Below are 18,648 nucleotides of genomic sequence, written 5' to 3'. Positions count from 1 at the left end.
GTACGTACAATTTTTATCCCTAGTTTGCAAAGGAGGAAATTGAGGCACAGAACAGTTCAGCCACTTACCTAAGACCTCCCGGGGAAACTACGGAGCCAGAATTCCAACCAAAGAGGACTACGGAATCCACGCGAATCACCATTCTTAATTCAGGTGGATGCGTACCTACCCGCGGCGCATGTGGCCCAGATGCAGAGTAATCTACGGTGTGTTCTAGACTTTGGTGCGTCTCACGCATTTGTCATACGAGAACATTTTAGTTTCTTCGTGCATCTGTGGTGCAATGTGAAAGTACAGCTTTTATTTCGGTGTTCCATTCCTTGACCCACTATCCTCTGTGTCCCGAAACACCCTCTGGGATGAAGGCCATGAGTTTGGGCTCTTTGTTTCCAGGTAGATGAAAAGAGAGGTGAGTTGGGGACAGAAAACTCATTTTTAAAATGCCCGCGGCGGGGCCCTGAGGCAGACACAGTGATCTGGTTCGGATCTGAGCCGCAGGGGAAGCTGGGAGCGAGAGGGAACGACACCAGCGCCGGCGTGCGCTAGGGCCTGCAGGGCCACCGCGCTAACTCCAGGGTGTCCCTCTCCTGCGGTGTCCGGGAGCCGGGGGGCTTTGGATGGCTCAGGCTTTCCTCCACCGGCTTCAGATCCTCCCCCACGTCCCTAGCATTTGCTGTGCTCTATCTACCCGGGCGCGAAGTCGGAGCACAATCCGGGAACTGCAGGTGGGGACTCTGAGGGCATCAAGATTGTTTGCTCTTTCCTGCTTCGACCCTCCTCAGCTTCCAAGAGCCTAAGCAAATTTAGTTTTTCCTGCCCCACTACTTCCAAGTCTGGCTCCAGCTGGAAGCCGAGGGCTTAGCTAGCTGAGAGACTGAGAACAGCCCTGCTAAGGAAAAGCGTGCCTGATTATAGGGCAGAGTGGCTCGGGTTTCCGCAGCCTGGACAACTGTAGCCACCATGCACTTGAGAGCCAAGGCCTGTGTCTGGCTGCAGACTGCGCGGGGGTGAAGGTAAATTGGGTAGGGTACAGCGCTTGCACCCCAAACCAAGGCGCTTTCTGCCCCGCCGCTCCACTTTTAGTCCTGGATCTCACTGCTTTGGTTCAGTCGCTAGAATAAGGGGCAAAAATGCAGGGTTTGGGGGGGATGTCGGAACCTGGACGGGTACCCTCCGAACCTTCCTGTTTTCCACACGACCACCACTACCACCACCGCCAGCAGCCCAACGATCCCAGCCAGCCGGTCTACTTGAGCTTTTGAAATGCGATCCCCCGCGACACTTCGGTTTCCCGCAGATGACCCGGGGTTCTGGTTTCGGGTTGGGCAATTGCACCCGGAGGAGGAGAGGCTTGCTTCCCCAGGCCGGCACAACCAACCCTCGCTTAGGTGTTCTTCCCGGCGGCGCGGCGGGCCCAGGAAGGTGCGCCCCTTGCTTCTACAAGATCCCCAAAGGGTCAAGAACACAACAGGCACGAAATGGGCGCCAACTTTTTTCCTGCCACGTTTGCGGGTCTGCCCCAGTCCCCAGTGCGGGCATCTTAGACGTAACTTTTCTTTTATTTCTTTCTTTCTTTTCTTTCTTTCTTTCTTTTTTTTTTTTTTTCCTTTTTAAACCGGGACCAGGTGCAGTAGCGCCAGCTGTCTCCGGTTATTACCTTAGTCATCCCCCAACCCTACCAACCTTCCCAACCTAGGCATAGAGCAGCAGTGGGAGCGTGTTAGGACGGCCAGAGCTGATAGTGTATCTGCCACCACCCGACCCTGCCTCCTCGCCCCCCCCCCCCCAGCCCCGAAGGCCACCATTTAGCTAATTGGGCATTTCCCAGGACTGGAACTCAACAGAAGGAGGAGAGTCATGACTTCTGAGAATCCCTTGAAATCATATCCAAAAGTCTGTTACTGTGCATATGTGCGGGGAGGTGGGGGGAGGGCTCCAAATTGTCTCAGATCCTCAGAGATGTGTGAGCCCAACCAAATTAAGGCCCACTTACTGCTCTGGGGATAATAAAAAATGGGGAGAGAACATTTAGGTTGGTCCCTGTTGACTCTAGTCTTGGCTAGGTAGACTTTTTTATTCTCTCTCTCTCTCTCTCTCTCTCTCTCTCTCTCTCTCTCTCTCTCTCTCTCTCTCTCTCTCTCTCTCTCTCGTTCAGGGAACGACATTATTTCCTTGCCTATTTTTGAAGCTAAGCCTCCAAACCTTCAAGGCCTCAGGCATTGTATAATTAGTTGATTAATTAATGATATTAACTTATCAACCAAATGATTATGAACAGTCATTATCACTGCCAGTGAATTCTGTGTTAATTTCCTGTTGCTAAGGTTGCCCCACTCAGCTATCACAGGTAATAAAAGGTAACCACTTTTCATAAAACAAAATTACTTTTTACTACTTGCTTCTCACCTCAAAATCAAGGATAAAAGGAGCTGCAGGGGGTCTCCTTGGTGGAGACACTGCTGTGGTCTATGTTGGGGGTTCCCTGGCCTCTAAGCCCCTTATCTGCCACCTCCACATACATCATAGTGATATGATGATATTGGCAGGTTTCATCTTCATTTGGATCTCTGGAAAGACTTCTTTTTTTTTTTTATTAAAACCATACCTGGTGGAATCAGGGGGCTTGAATTTTGAGAGATAGTTGTGTATATATTGGAGGAGTAACAGTTTGGGGTCTGAAGGTCACCTGAGCCCTTTTCACAGGGCAAAAATTAACAAGGTAAAGGCTGGGACCTCTTTTAATGCAGATAATTCCCTTTATTGCTCAGCAAGCCTAGAACAAAGTAGGCACCTACCCAAAACATACGTGTGGGTCAAGTCTAAACATGTCCAGGGACCCCACTAATTTGGAAGGCAGAGGTTATAGTGGGGCTATTTCCTCTCCATCATTCTCCCCTCTTGAGTTTCTTTCACTTTTTATTCAGGCAAACATGTCAACAACACATGAAAATTCACAAACACATAAAGAAGCATTCTAGAATGTTCAAGGGAAGAGGAAGTCAGTCCTCTTTCCTTCCCTCTGATAAAATAGGATCCAGGGAAAGCTCCTCATCACCCCTAAGCCCTGCCTCAATAAATCACTTTTGGTCATACTTGGCCATTTGGGGATAGATTTCTTCTTGTCCTCAAGGCAAGATTGATTTCAAACAAGATGATGTAAGCTGAGGTTATCTATTTCCCTCCTCCACCACCATCATGCCCCCCAACACCACTTTTTCAGCCCACAGCAACAAATTCCTCACCAACTTCTGTTCCACTCTGAACTTTTTCCCCAAATTTCTCACAGGCAAATCACAAGAAAAATGCAGATTGTGAGGCCATGTTTGGGAGAGCCTGTGTATGCCTAGCTGGGAGCTGGGGAAGCAGTAACTTTTCCCTATTTGTTGATGAACAGGCCATTTCTACACTGGTTTTCCTTGGTATTAAAGTTCTCCTGGTGTCATTTTCCCAATTTCTTGATATATCCTGGTCTCTGAGTTGGGGCAGAGAGGTCAAAACAGGAGTGGGTAACTACAGCCAATCAGCCCTGCCTCTTGGTTGGGGGGTGGGGGGAGGGCAGAATTCAAGCTACCTGTTTTGCAGGACTCAGGGAAGGGAGGATACATAAATAAAAGAACTTCCAACCCTTCTTTCCACCTTTGCTAAGCCATTCCTTTGCTGCCATCTGCTGGTTCTATGGGGTTTTACACAGAGCTTTTCCAATACCTTTGGGAGGCTGAAGGTCACACATTCACTCATTCATTCACTCATTCATTCACTCACTCGGCAAATAATCATCACCAAGAAAGACAAGGTCTCTGTTCTCATGGAACTTGCATCTCAGTGAAGCAAGACTCATGGCTATTCCCTGAAAGGAAGATACAGAGGGAGTATGATGGTAAGAGAAGGAGCTGGAATTTGGAGGCAGAAAAATGGGACTGGAGTCCTGGATTGGCCATCTACTTGCTGGTATCCTTTGGCCAGGTGGCTTGACTTCTCTGTACCTCAATTCCTCATAATATAAAAATGGAATAATGATACCTACATGCCTGCAAGGAGGTGTGTTGTGAAGAGTGAAAGACAAATAATATCCTTCCTTGAGAAGTACCTGCTCCATCGATAGTTCTTATCTCCTTCCCCTTTTGAATTATGGGACTAAATTCCAGCAAAGGCAGAGTTTATTTAAGTTTCCTTTCTTCTTGAGTGTTTTGGAAAGTTGCTTCCTCACTCCAACTACACCAGTCTTCAGCAATTTAACTCGATCTGTATTTATTGAGCAGGGATTCTGGGTATGGGTTATAAATACTGCAGGATGAATATGAATTGGTCTTCCAGTTAGCTGTCTTCCTTTACAAGCCCTCCTCCCAGTCACACTCTTACTGAGAGTGGTCCCTAATGGTTATGCCAGTTCCAGCTACTGCTACTGTCTTTTCTCACCTGTGGTAATCCTGGTCTTAAGGGGCACCCAAATCCACTCCTGCCTGCTTCCACTCAAACCCACTCAAACCCAGGTCATCCTGCAGCAGAACCGAGCCCATGGCCCTTGTCAGTTTCATCTTTCAGTGACTCCTATGGCCCACAGCATCAAGTCTGACCTCCCATGGCCTCCTAGGGCATGCCCAATCTGGACCCTACCTCTCTCTCCAACCTCACCTTGCTCTACTCTTTAAAATCAAACTATATCAACCAAGCCACCATGTGCCCTCTCCCCAACCCAAGATCATTGCATATGCTGTTTCCTCAGCCCAAGGTTTCTCAACCTTGGCACTGTTGACATTTTGAACCAAATAATTCTCTGTTGTTCTGTGCACTGTAGTGTGTTTAGCAGCCCTGGCCTCCACCCACCAGATGCTAATAGCACCCTCTCCTCTAGTCATGACAATAAAAAATGTCTCCGGGAGAGGAATAGGGGTAGGGAGCAAAATTGCCCCTGATTGAGCCTGACTTAGCCTGAATCCCTTTGCCGCCTTTCTCCTTGGTTTCATGTCATCGTGAATATCAATGCCTCTTCATCCATAAAGCCTTTCCTAACCTCTCAGACTGGGTTAGGTCTCCCTGTTACAGGTTCTCAGAACCCTGATACCGTATCCACTGAACAGATAATAGTTGTAATTAGATAACAAATTATGTAATAACACGGTTAGTATTTGTTTCTCCTAAAAGGGTGTAAGCAACCAGAGGGAAAGGATCTGGTGGATCTTATTCACTGAACTGCTTATTGGGAGGCCTTGCAAATAATATGCAATCTATAAAGGCTTCTTGCGTGATTATGTGCTATACTGATCAAAGCTGCCTTCAAAATTTGTGTTAACTATGTTTTCTCTGCTTGAAACTATTGGGTCATTTGGGACTTCTCCACTTGTGACTCCAGCCTTTCTCTGCTGTCCTCAAAGGCCTTCATGATCTAAAGCAGGCATCAGCAGCATTAATACAAACCATCAGTGCCAAGCCCAGCCTGCCACCTATTTTCATAAGTCCTGTGAGATAAGAAAAGTTTTTACTTTTCTAAATCTTTGAAAAAAAATCAAAAAAATAATAATATTTACTGAGTGAAAATTACATGATATGCAAATTTTAGTGTTCATAAATTAATTTTTCTTGGAACCCAGCCACACTCACTCACATACATATTGTATTGTTTTGGCAGAGACTATAGGACCTGAAAAACTGGATATATTTATTATCTGGCCTTTTGCAAAAAAAGTTTGCTGAACCCTGGTCTAAAGGAAGGGGTGGCTACTCCAGCTATTTTTCAGAATGGAAAACTGTGCCACATGCCACAATGAAGTCTGGAGCTCATGTACTGTTACATAGAGAGGTAACCAAAAAATGCAGACCTGGAGATCAGTCACTTAAAGGCAAGGCTGCAAAGGTGCTAAATGAAGCTAATAATAAGAATTGAAAAGTCTTGGAAAAGGAAATGAGCTACAGCCAGTGAAGACATCCAATACTTAGTAGGTCCTTAATAAAATAGCCAGTTCATCCACAAAATGTCACCTCCCAAGGGCAGGAAGCACATGATCTTGGAGAAAAGGCTCTGGTTGCATGATGAAGCCAATCTCAGTTTAAAATGAATCAGCCAAAGGGTAAAAATAACAGACTATGGGAATCAAAGGAAAGCGAAGGGTAGTGGGTCTTGCAGACTCAAGGTGAAATTAGCTTTGTTTTAGATTCCATTCCCAGTGAAGTAAAACCAGAATGCCTAAAGCTGAAACACAAAAGCTGAGGCTCCTGTGAATGGCTTTTTGTGAGTGATTTGCTTTCCTTTAGGCAGAATGGAGGAGATATAAGGTCATGTTTATTCCTTTCTAACGCTTTTGCTACGATAATTTTCCATTCTCTCTCTCTTCCTCTCTGTCCTTTTTTCCTTCCTTCCATCCTTTTCTATTCCAGATAACAGCTTTCATTCTGAGGTTCAGCTGAGGAAATTGAAACTCAGAGAATGTGAATGATTTGCCCAAGGTTCCCCATCCAATGCAGGACTTAATCACAAAACACCTCCCCCCTCTGTATCCCTCTATAATGATGCCCCTCTCAGCTTTGGCCTAAATGAGAATCTCATTATTTATCATTTTGAAGCCCCAGGATTTGCAGAACCCAAATCCAAGCTGAAAATGGAGGCAATTACCCAGATAATTTAGGTAAACGGTCAGGGTTGTGTTGTGAGTGTTTTAACATCCACCTTTGAATTATTGGAGTAATTGTTTCCACTCCTACTTCTCATTGTGTTGTTGAAGAGGCCAATTCTCCCTTGACAGCCTGTTTGTTTTGTCCTGGTTGAACAAGGCGCAGTAGCCAAAGAGACAGGCCAGGAACAAAACCCCAGGGAGAGAGAGGCGAGCTGGGCAAACGCTAGAGGGCCAAGCCAATTTGTGTCTGAGGTCAGTAACCTTTGTGCTTCCACAAAACCCCCCTCTAGTTGGGCACACTCAACCCCTAGCCATTCTGCTCTGTGAAAATGCTCCTGACATATGAAATGTCCAAGTAGAAATGGTGACTGTGTGTATATGTGTGATTAAAAATAAAATTAAGCAAATAAGGCAGAATCTAAAAAAAAAAAAAAAAAAAAAAAATCCCCAAACTGAAAATAAGTCCATAATTTCTTAGAATAAGGAAGTGAATTTTGGAGTCAGATATTGCTGTTCCTCTCCTCTTCCCACTCCCACGCTTCCCATTTGCTTATGAGCTGTGTGACCCTGCAAAGGGCTTAAGCTCCTTGGAGCCTTCACTTCCCCCCTCTTAAAATAGGACTGATAATGATCCTTGCTTTATAGGCTTGTTGGGAGATCATACAGATCAAGCATAGAGCCTGGGGACTGGCACACAGTGAGTTTGATGCACGCCTCATGTTATTATTATTTATGGGGCCTGAGATCCCATCTGCTAAAGTGAATGCAATCACGTGCATATCCAGAAACAAGGCAACTACCCCCAGACCTCCCAGCCAGCTCCTTTCCTGGTCGGCACACCATGGGGAAACAGGAAGGCTGGTGCCCCATGGACGCTCGAACAATGGGAAATCCATGCATTAAAATTTTATAGACTACGGCAGCCCAGTTCAAAAGAAACAGGCTCTAAAGAAAAGCAAACTGGTGTCCAATGACATCAAGTAGAACCAGGAGCTCCAAAGTACATGAGCTTCTTGTCTCTGTTCTTATTTATTTATTACTGTTGCTCACGCCAGTCAGGGCAGCAGAGGTTGGCAGGCTCACTCCTGGGCAGAGATAAGGAAATGGAGGTGAAGAAGGGTTAAGTCCTGATGTCAAGACTCAAAGCCATTTCAAGGCCAGAGGACTCAGTGTTCCATAAAAACAAGGCCAGCCCAGCAAGCAAAAAGGAGGATAGAAATGTTGAATGTGAATCAAAACATATGCAATGATGCTAAAAATCAAACAGGTGTACTGTCTTCATTCATTTCATGCCCATGCCAACCTTCCATTTGAACAGTCATTCTCAACCCAACTGTGCATTAGATTCACCTGGGGAGCTTTAAGAGTCCCACTGTCTGAGTTCCATCTCAGGCTGGTTGAATCAGAGTTTTAGGGATAGGACTTCCCTAACTGCAATATTTTTTAAAAGCTCCCCAACGATTCCAAAGAACATCTGAAATATTTGGAGCTATTGGTAATCCCTACAGGCTACTCACAATCTCATTAGTAAGATGTTTTGCGGAGAGAAAAAGAAAACAAATCTTTTCCACTTTTTGAGTCAAAAGAGGCTTTGAAAAAAAGCAAGAAAGAAGAACTTGAACCCCCAGCCCTGAAATTTGGGTTCTTAGGTTTCTTACTTGGGATCTAGATTCAGTAGGTCCACGATCCTCTGAAACTTTATGCAGTTTGCTGATGATGTGTAGATGTGCATTTATCTGGGGGCAACAGTCAATGGTTTTCATCAAATTTTCAAAGTAAGTGCTAGCTATGCTCCAGTCCGGAAAAGTTTAAAAGTCATTGCCCCAAGATCAAATCAAATTAAGTGTATACCAGGAAAGAGATTTCAGAGGGCTAAAAGTAAACCTCATGTCACTATATCCACTGCTGTGGTATCCAACACCATGCCAAAACTGCTGAAGACCACAGTCTTATCTTTGATTTTCTTGGTCTGCATTGACCTTGTTGACCGCGTGTCCTTGAAACCTCTTTTCTTCCTCAGTTCCCATTACCCCATGGCCCTCTGGGTCTCCCCCTCCATTTCTGGCCACCTTCCAACTCAATGCACTTACACATTCTTTCTTTTTGCTCACCCTTTAATTTATGTAGTCTCTAAATTTCCATCTTCAGTCTCCCTCTGTTTGCAGTATACATTTCTCCTTAGTCCTATGGCTCTTTAATAATCAACATCTTAGCAATTTCAAAATTGGTTCCTATCTGGGCAGATCTTTCTCCTGAGCTCTCCATGGACCTACCAGATGTCTCTCCCTAGATATTTTAATCACACCACAAAGGCAATATATTCACCCCAAATTCATTATCCCTTCTTCCTGCTAACAAAAGGCAAGCATGTCACCTTCTGCATTTCCTGTATCATTGACTGATGTCCATCCATCCATCCATACCTCCGTCCATCCAACAACTATTTACTGAATCCCTCCTCTGTGCCAAGCGTTTTCTAAGTGTGAAGAATAAAGAGATGCCCAAACAGATACATCTCTGCCCTCATAGAATTTACAGTCTATAGGAAGAGACGGTCCTTAAGCGAGACGACACCAAATAAATGTAAACATACGTATCGTGAAAACTTCTCTCAAAAGAGGGAATGGGATTCCAGGTAAAAGAATAACTCAGACTAATTTACAATCCCACTGGAGTCAGATGTATCAAGAATAACTTGGACGCTTTTAGAATGGTCTGGGAAGGTTATCTTGAAGAAGAGTCATGAGAGTTGAGACATGAATGATGAATTGGGGTTAACCATGTGATAAGTACAGGAATGTTTAAGGGATGAAGCATAAGGTGGTCAGCAAACCCCCGGGAAAAATAAAGCAGCAATCTCTCCCACCCTGGAGAATCTCCAATGCATCCTGGAGAAAAGCAGATCTATTAAAGAAGGGACTTGAGAAACCAAATGTTTGCCTGGCCCAAGATGAAGACAGATAATTTGGTTGCAGCCATGAAGATGACACTATTGTAGCTATTAGAAAAATGGAACTAAATTCATTTATTTATTCAGTAAGCATTTAATGAGCATCTACTATATGCCTTGCACTGTTTCTGATGGGTGCAGTGATCATTAGACCCTGCACCTATAGAGCAATTCGACTATTTAGTTCCTGTTTAAGAGAAAGAATGTTAACCCCTGGAAGTCCTTAACCTTTTTTGAGCCATCAACCCATTTGATAGATTTGTGAAGACTATGGACTCCATTTCAGATGAATGTTTTTAAATGAATAAAATAAAATACGTAGAATTTCAAAGGAAACCAATTATATTGCAATATACTCTTAAGAACTCCTTTGCTTGGACTTAGAGGGTAACTCCAAGGTGAAGGGGATCACTCTAGCTATGACACTCATAAGCCATGGTGCTTTTATAACCATTCACCTGACTCCCTGCTCTGAATGTGTGGATACTGGACAACTTAAACCTCATTCGTTCAACTTGCTGAATAGATTCCACCTCCCTATTGGGTTTTGCTTTTTTGTTTTGTTTTGTTTTTTTTGACTGGTAAGGGGATCGCAACTCTTGGCTCGGTGTCGTCCGCACCATGCTCAACCAGTGAGCACACCGGCCATCCCTATATAGGATCCGAACCCGCAGCCTCAGTGCTATCAGCACCACACTCTCCTGAGTGAGCCACAAGTGATCCACGGGGCTGGCCCCCTATTGGGTGTTTCTGAAGAAGAGGATGCCTTGGTCAGGGGACTCGAGAAACTGATTTCCTTGGAAGTTGTAGGACTCCTCCTGGATTCATAAATTTAATTTCTGATGCATACATCTGACTCTTGTGGGATTGTGAATCAGTCCATATGTATGTCGCCTATTAAAAGCCTGTTAAAAAGTACTAATTTCAGGAACTCAGCCAAAGCTCCTGAATTAGGATTATTTTGTAGGAATCCTGAGGATACAAATTTTGAGTTAGTGCCTTTGGTGATTCTCTAAAGCTGGGGTCTGCAGAATTTTTCTGCAAAGGGCCACATCATAAATAGGCTGGGCTTTGTGGGCCACACAGTCTTTGACACAAAAACTCAACTCTGCTGTCAGAGCGAAAGCAGCCGTAGACAACATGCACACAAAGGGGTATGACTGTGTTGCAACAGAACTTTACTTACAGACACTAAAATTTAAATTTCATATATATATATATATATATATATATATATATATATATATATATATATATATATATATATATATATATATATATTTTGCAGCTGACCAGTACAAAATTTCTATAATTTTTGTATGTCATGAAATATTCTTCTTTTGATTTTTTTCAAACCATTAAAAATTGTAAAATCCATTCTTAGCTCACAGGCCAAGGAAAAATAAGCAGTGCCTAGGATTGGGCCAACAGATCATAGTTTTCCAATCTTTGCTCTAGAAGAATACACATTTTGAGGATGCGATGAGCTCTTTTTTAGGAATCACACCTCTGAAAGACAGCTTTATGTTAATGTGATTTGGGAGTGTCTCAAAGATAATTTAATTGTTGGCATTTCTAGGTGTTATGGGCTGAATTGTGTCCCTTCAAAATTCATATGCTGCAATCCTATCCCCAGTACCTCGACATGTCACTGTATTTAGAAATAGGGCCTCTAAAGAGATAATTAAGTTAAAATAAGTTTATTAGGAAAGGAAGGAGGTGGGAGGATGGGAAGATGTTCATCAACAGATACAAAATTACAGTGAGATAAGAGGAATAAGTTCTAGCGTTCTATAGCACTGTAGGGTGACTATAATTAACAATGATTTATTGTTTAATTTTAAACAGCTAGAAGAGAGGATTTTGAATGTTCCCAACACAAAGACATGACAAATGTTTGAGGTGATGGATATGCTAATTATATATTGCATACATGCATACAAATACAACATTGTATTCCTTAAATATGTATAATTATTATGTACCAATTAAAAATAATAGTGAAAGTGGAGCCTGGGCTTCTCTGTTCTTGAGAGAAAGAAGGAGTAAGAGGGGGAGGAAGAGGAGAAAATGAAGTTATTAGGGTGGATTCTAATTCAATATGACTAGTGCCCTTACAAGTGGAGAAAATTAGGGCACAAACATACATAGAGGAAAGACCACGTGAAGACACAGGAGAAGACGGCCATCTAAAAGCCAAAGAGAGAGACCTTAGAAGACACCAACCCTGCTGACATCTTCATCTCAGACTTCCAGCCCCCAAAACTGTGACAAAATACATTTCTATTGTATATGCCCCTAGCATGTGGTACTTTGTTACAACAGTCCCAGCAAACGAACACACTAGGTGTTGGGTCCATTTGTCCCACAATATCATTCTCAGTCTTGCCAATGACCCTGTGAGGCAGGTGATCCTTTCTTCTTGGTGGTGGAAAGACACAAAAGTTGAACAGCTAGATTGATTGTCCAAACTCACGCGTTAATAGGTGGATTAAACTTTCAGAACCATTCCTCTATTCTGTATTCCTATATAACACCATAGAACAGAATCCTCTGTTTGATCTTTACAAAGCAGATGAAATATGATGGAAAGCTTTGGGCGGAAGAAACCTGTTGCGAGAGTAGATGTTGCACATAAGGAGCCCAGAATCTATGATGTGTTGGGCTGTGGAAGATTCAGGTAATTCCTTTCCTCTCCCCAGGTCCTCTGTTTTCCTCACTGTGAAATGGGGACATTGAGCCAGTGCAATTTCCAAGGCTCTCTGCAGCATTAATACAGTGAGGTTCAAGGTCAAGTGTCTTGCCCACTTTGGTTAGCTTCTTTTTCCAGATTTCTCAAGTTTAGCACCAAACAAAGTACAGTGTTAAATTGGCTGAAAGCCATGAGACCGCTGAGAAAAAAAGGAAGGCGCACATTTATAGCCAAGGGACCCTATAACCATCATCTGCTCTTTCCTCTGCACTTCAAAACACACCCAAGTTCCATTTCCTTTCCGTGGCGGGACCCATTTTACAAGCTCAGAAGGGACTTACAAATGTCCCCCTCCCTCATCAGGAATTCCAGGACTCGCTTTGTTGTTGAGTGGCAGGATCAGTGCCCCCAGAGTGGGGGGGGCGTCTTTGGCAGGAGGTTTAATGAGTTTTCCGTCTCCAGGGTGGTGGGTGCTTCCTCAATCCCACACCCTCTTTCTCCCAGGCTTGGGCCATAGGCTGCACCGCCAGGCGGCCTGGGAGAACAATCCATCCTTTCTGGAAGGGACATCAGTACATGGGAGTGGGGAGGAAGTGCCCAAGAGTGGGGGTGGCGGGGGAGGGGGCAGATCCTGCTGACAGTGGGGAGACCACAAAAGCTGGCATTACAGTGTCAGCGCCCTCCAATAAGAGCCTTGTTGTCGCTCCCTTTTCTGAGGGTCAGAAGAGAGCCCCGGCTGGGCGGAAATGGGTTAAGAATGCTGCTCCATTGTCCACGCTGGGGAGGCTCAAGTGGGCCCCCTGGCAGGCCCCAGGGGAGGCTCTTGACAACCACTTCAGACAGACCCCTTCGTCTTCAGGGATTAATTAAAGGCAAGTGGGAAGTGGGAGCCAGCACACTCCAGCTCTGGGCTCCTGAGGGGTTAGGTTTTTGACTGAGAATCAAGAAGAACCCACAGTGTTTACTTAAAAAAAAAAAAATCAACTTTGCTTTTGAAGGCATCCCTCCCCCTGCCCACCCTCTTTGATGATCTCAAGGCATGAGGCATTGCGGCCCAGGGACAGACTCAGAAATGGCAAATGGCTGTCAACAAGAACAAAGTCAATATTCTGAACAGAAACATTTAGTATGCTATTTAAGATGGCACTTCTAGCTAGACATGGTCTGTACTATTTAGGGGAGCATGGCAGCCACACATAGCCCCCTACCTTACCCCCCAAGCCAGCCTAAAAACAGGAACAGAGGCGGTGAGCAGCCTGACGGGGGAGGTAGTTGACAGAGCATCCGTTCTCAATGGGGAGAAAAATAGATGCTTGGGCCTTGCGGGGAGGAGAAGTGGCCACAAATTCTTACTCTTTTTATGTATAAAGCACAGATATACACACAGGACATAAACATCTGCAGTATGTCTGTGATATTAAAATTTCATGGGGTTGGTCCATTACGAAAAATTGCAATAACGAAAAGGTTGAGAAACTCTGGCCTAGAGTATACAGATTTTGGCACATTCAAAACCCAGCCTTGCCCCTTTCTGGTTGTGTGTCCTTGGGACAGTTACTTGACCTCTCTGAGCTTCACGTTCTCACACGTGAAGTGGAGACTGCAATTCAATGACGTCTACAAATTTAAAGCTTTAACACATCTAATGTGGCTAGCACAGCATATGGCGTCTAGCAAACCACCCATTCCTGATAATTATTTTTATTATCAGGAATGCACGGAATCAGCTTTCCCACTTTCTGTCTTTCAGGGTTTGCCTGTGAGATCATGTTGGCTAGAGAGATCTGCTCAACTTGAATCTTACGTTGTGGCCCCGGGCGCTCAATTCTCAGATCTTAGCTAGGAGATGCGACTGTTAGGCAACTGGTTGTTCCAGGTTTTTTAAAATCTGGTGTGCTGAGCTCCAGAGACTCCAGAGAATACAGCGGCACCTACCCTTGAAGGCCAAAGGCTACCATTCTGAGCCCTCGACTTTCCTTTGTGCCTATTAAAAATGAGGTGCAGGAAAGGCCACATGCAGAATGAATAGTTTTGTCTGTAATCAATTTACGACCATCGTCATCACCATGATTATCATCATCATTCTTAGAAATCCTGCCGTGTTTCCAACCCAAATTCTGGCAAAGCTCTTGGGATGCTTTTATTTGTAATGAGAATCTAACAGAACCTTCCTTTTTACTTTGGGCCAACTATGTGCCAAGTCTTTTGGAAATGTTCTCATGTAAACATCACTCCTTGTCAGGCATAATCCCCATTTTTGCAGATGAGGTGATGGGTTTGGAGAAATTATATGACATCTCTAGACATACAGCTAAACATGGCAAATGATATTTGAACCCAGGTTCCCCTGATTTCAAGCTCTCTACATAATTTTGTGTTCCAGAGACAGCCTCTAATTTAAACAGAATAACAAAAATGACTAACTTTTATTGAGTTCAGGGAGCTACTGTATGTCAGACATTATTTCAGATATTTCACCAAGCACTAAAGGGCATTCCATGTTTAATTATCACAGCAACCCTTTATTCCCATTTTTCAGATGAGGAAACTGGGGCTTGGACAAATTAAAGGTCACACAACAGGGAAGTGGGAAAGATGGAGTTTGGATGCAGGCCTAGCACCTGAGTACATGCTCCTAACCACTCCACTATGTCTCCATTCATTCATTCACTCATTCATTCACTCATTCATTCATTCATTCATTCTTCATTCATTCTTCATTCAAGCAGATCCGTACTGAGACTTTAATAGATTGTGATTGCTGAGGCCTCTCCCCATGGCTCCTTCTCTGAGGATTTTCTTTCTTGGGCTCTTCACTGTCCCTCTCCCCTCCTTGCAAATCCTAAACATGGTTGGAAAGTGAAAATCGTACTGTGAGTTTCCCACAAGACAAAGCTTGTGAAAATGCTTTCCCTCTCCCCTCCTAGCAGGCCAGACCTGGAGCGCATTCGTTAGCTCTGTGAATGGGGACATGTTTTACCTCTCTGCGTCTCAGTTTCCACATCCATTCAAACAGGGATAATAATACCAGTCCCAAAGGATTGTTGTAAAGGCAAAAGAAAATCATGTGTGCAGGACACTCATGAGGAAAAGAACACAGGGGAGGTCCCATCCCTGGGAACAGGGATGCACATCTCTTGACACTGTGGAATCTTGGGCAGGGTCAGCTGAGAGAGTGCGGGGCTGGCCCAGCCTCCAGACTCTTGGGGGGCCCATTTTTCTGTCATGTTCTTGCTGTCACTATTTGTGGTGACCATGTTTGAGAGTCCACAGAACTGAGTCATGCAGAAAAGAAAAGTCCCTCTCTATAAAATCAGATTTCGTTTACTCATTTATATATTAGTTCACTTATTTATTTATCCTATCATATTTAATAAGCAGCTCTTCATCATACTACATATTTCATACGGTTACTTGGGACTTGTAGCCATGAATAAGACAGTCAGGGTCACTGCTCAAATTCTAGGGGGCAGGGCCAGCAAGGGAAAAAATTGAGTAAAAAATGCACATGATAAGTACAGATTAAGTGTTAGGAGAAAACAAAAACAAAAAACAAAAAACAGTCTGAGAGACAGGGCCAGCGAGAGGACAGCTTAGATAGAAAAGTCCAGGAAGAGGCTTTAGGAGATGACATTGGAAGAGAAACCTGATAGAACTAGACAGCTAGGTGTAGGGCCCTCGACCAGCTTTCTCTGGTCCCCTTTCCCAATAGCTTTGTAGTTGTTGTCATTAAAATGTAATTAGGGATCATTTTTTTTAAAAATTGAAAATAAATATTTTTAAATAAAATAATACACACAAAAAGGTGCTTAGTACAGGCCTGGAGTATTTTATTTTTAATAAAAATGCTATCAGGTCAAGGGTTTGGATCCCTATGCCGGCCAGCTGCAAAAAAACAACCACAAAAAAAAAAAAAAAAGAAAGAAAAAAAAAAAAAAGCTATCGTTTTGTAATTGAATATTTTCTTTCCAATTTTTTCTTTTCCTTTATGGCTGGCCAGTATGTGGATCCAAATCCATGATCTTGGTGTTAAACAGCTGTGCTCTAACCAACTGAGCTAACCAGCCAGCCCTTTACAATATTAAGAATTTATTTTTTTTAATGTCCATACCCACAATGTCCCTCTCCCTACCATTTTTTAATATTTGCAAAGTCTGGCAAAATATTGCATTTTATGGCTCTGTCACCATTATATACATATTTAGGCAGTTGGCCAGTACAGGGATCAAACCCTGGACCTTGGTGTTATTAGCACCATGCTCTAACCAACTGAGCTAACCAGCCAGCCCCATAGGAATAGCTATTTAATTTGCAATATAATCAGCAAATTTTTGCTCTTTAAACCCTTGTCCTTTCACCTTCCCTTTCTATGTCTTCCCATCTTGTGGATCCCCCCAGGATAAATTCCAAGAGGTAGAAAGGCAGGAGGCGAGATAAGCATATTTTTAAGGTTTATGATGCATTTCACCAAACTGACCTTCACAGATTCACACTCGCACCAGCCCTGAAGGAAAATGACCAAAGAGACCTTTCTCCTTCCTTTCCCTTTTTCCTACTAAGGAGGAAAGGAATGAAGACTTGCCTAAGCGATCTGGGTCAGCCCGCTGGGGAGGACTTAATTAGAGCTAATGATTTCTTGTCTTTGTGAGGACATCTAGACGCCACTAGGTCGGGGAATCCCTGCCTGGGGAGAGAGACTCAGTCGACATTGAAATGCAACCACCTTCCTTTGAAAACAAGGGTGGGGTGGGTGACTTTTCAGTCGATTGGGGACACTACTGGAATCTTAGGAAAACAAAGTCAGGAGACAGCAGCTGCTTCTGGGGCCAGCTTTGCCAAAGATCTACTAATGTATTCATTTACTTACTGCCTCATGCCTTCAGGAATCTTAAAAGAGGAGAAAACAAACATCTGTTTATTCATTCTTCGTGTTGTCTCCAGAGATCTCAGACCATCTCAAGATCTAGTGATCTGAAAAATGGACTCAATAGAATTTTTCAAACACCACCCTGAGGGGTGAGTTGATGAAGAAATAGAATTTGAGGAACAGGGCCTTTTTAAATAGATGTTCGGAGAACTTTGAAACATGCTGCTTAAGCCTCAAGTTAAAACAACAAAAAATAAAAAAAATTTGAAACATGTCCAGATATAATCAACCACCCACCCCCAAGTCTATCATCCAGTCTCAACAATTATAATTTGGGGGCTGGCCAGTTAGCTCAGGTGGATAGAGTGTAGTGCTGATAACACCAAGGTCCAGAGTTCAATCCAGTACGGCCAGCTGCACCCCCATTGTAATTTTGTACTAAGACTTTTTAGGATCTTGGAGGTCTCAAGCATTCTGACTTTTGGGGGGCCTCATCTTGCAATGCACCCACATTACGTATAAAATACAATTTTATATATAGCTAAAAGAGTTGAACTGTTGGCCAGTGACATAAAATTACATTTTGTCAACATTTAAGCATTCATTAATTTTAATTTGGCAAGTCTCCTGCCCCTTGGGTTGTCCGAGGAAAGATGTCCATTGCACCCAATAGTTAAACTAGCCCTGCTTTAGATATGAGAAATGCCACCTGGATAGATCAACAGAAAAAGCAATTCCACTAGTTGAAAACCTCTTGACACAATGGGCTTTTAGCTTCAGGGGGCCTGGAGGAGAAATTGTCAAAGGTTCAGCCTAAACTTTTCCAACCAATACAAATTTTAAAAAATCAAAGAAGATTTTTTCCTCCTTTAACTTTGCTATCCCGTCTTGAGTGCTCCCTCTGTGCCACAGATTGTGCTAAAGTCCTTGCCAATTTTATAAAAGGCGCTGACAATTATACCACATCATAGTGCTATTGCAAAGATGAAATGAAATCCCTATAGACTGCATGGTGCTAGCACCAAAAATATACTCAGTCATTCTAGGAGTTAGTATAACTCTTCCTGCTGTTTCTGCTGTTTTTATTATCAACCCAATGTTATTTCTAGTACTCATTTTTAGAAGGAAATGTAGGCTCATAGAATTAAAGCAGCTCCTCTAAGATTGCACAGTACCTGCTCGAGTCTGAGTTCAGACTCTGATCTTATCCACCAGACGATAAGTTCTCTTGTGATCTCTGCAGTTAAAAACCCCTGGGTTCAGAATTTTGTCTCCATCACTTACAGATAAACCTGCCATTCTTTCCACCTTCTTTGAGTGTTAGTGTTCCCTTTTGTAAAACCAAGATAATAGTAATATCTACTTACACAGTGGCCACAGGCTTACAACAAGTGATGTGTGAGAAGATCATTTATGATCAGTACCGCCTCTCTTAGATGTTAGTTGTTTTTTCTGTGTCTATTGCTATTTTCACAAAGGAAGGCCAGAAATAGATTAGAAGGGGGAATAAACCAAGGAATTGATAATGTGT

At 43.4% G+C, this 18,648-nt stretch overlaps 1 non-coding gene across 1 annotated transcript; it reads right to left on the bottom strand.

Annotated features, from left to right (window-relative positions):
* Positions 1–16,460: 16,460 nt before the first annotated feature.
* Positions 16,461–16,534, bottom strand: TRNAI-AAU (transfer RNA isoleucine (anticodon AAU)). Its single transcript has one exon. It is a non-coding gene; the product is annotated as a tRNA-Ile (tRNA).
* Between the last annotated feature and the right edge of the window lie 2,114 nt (positions 16,535–18,648).

The sequence above is a fragment of the Cynocephalus volans genome, chromosome 2 (assembly GCF_027409185.1).
Source record: "Cynocephalus volans isolate mCynVol1 chromosome 2, mCynVol1.pri, whole genome shotgun sequence".
NCBI classification, from domain to species: domain Eukaryota; kingdom Metazoa; phylum Chordata; class Mammalia; order Dermoptera; family Cynocephalidae; genus Cynocephalus; species Cynocephalus volans.
This window is presented reverse-complemented; position numbering and strand designations above follow the sequence as displayed.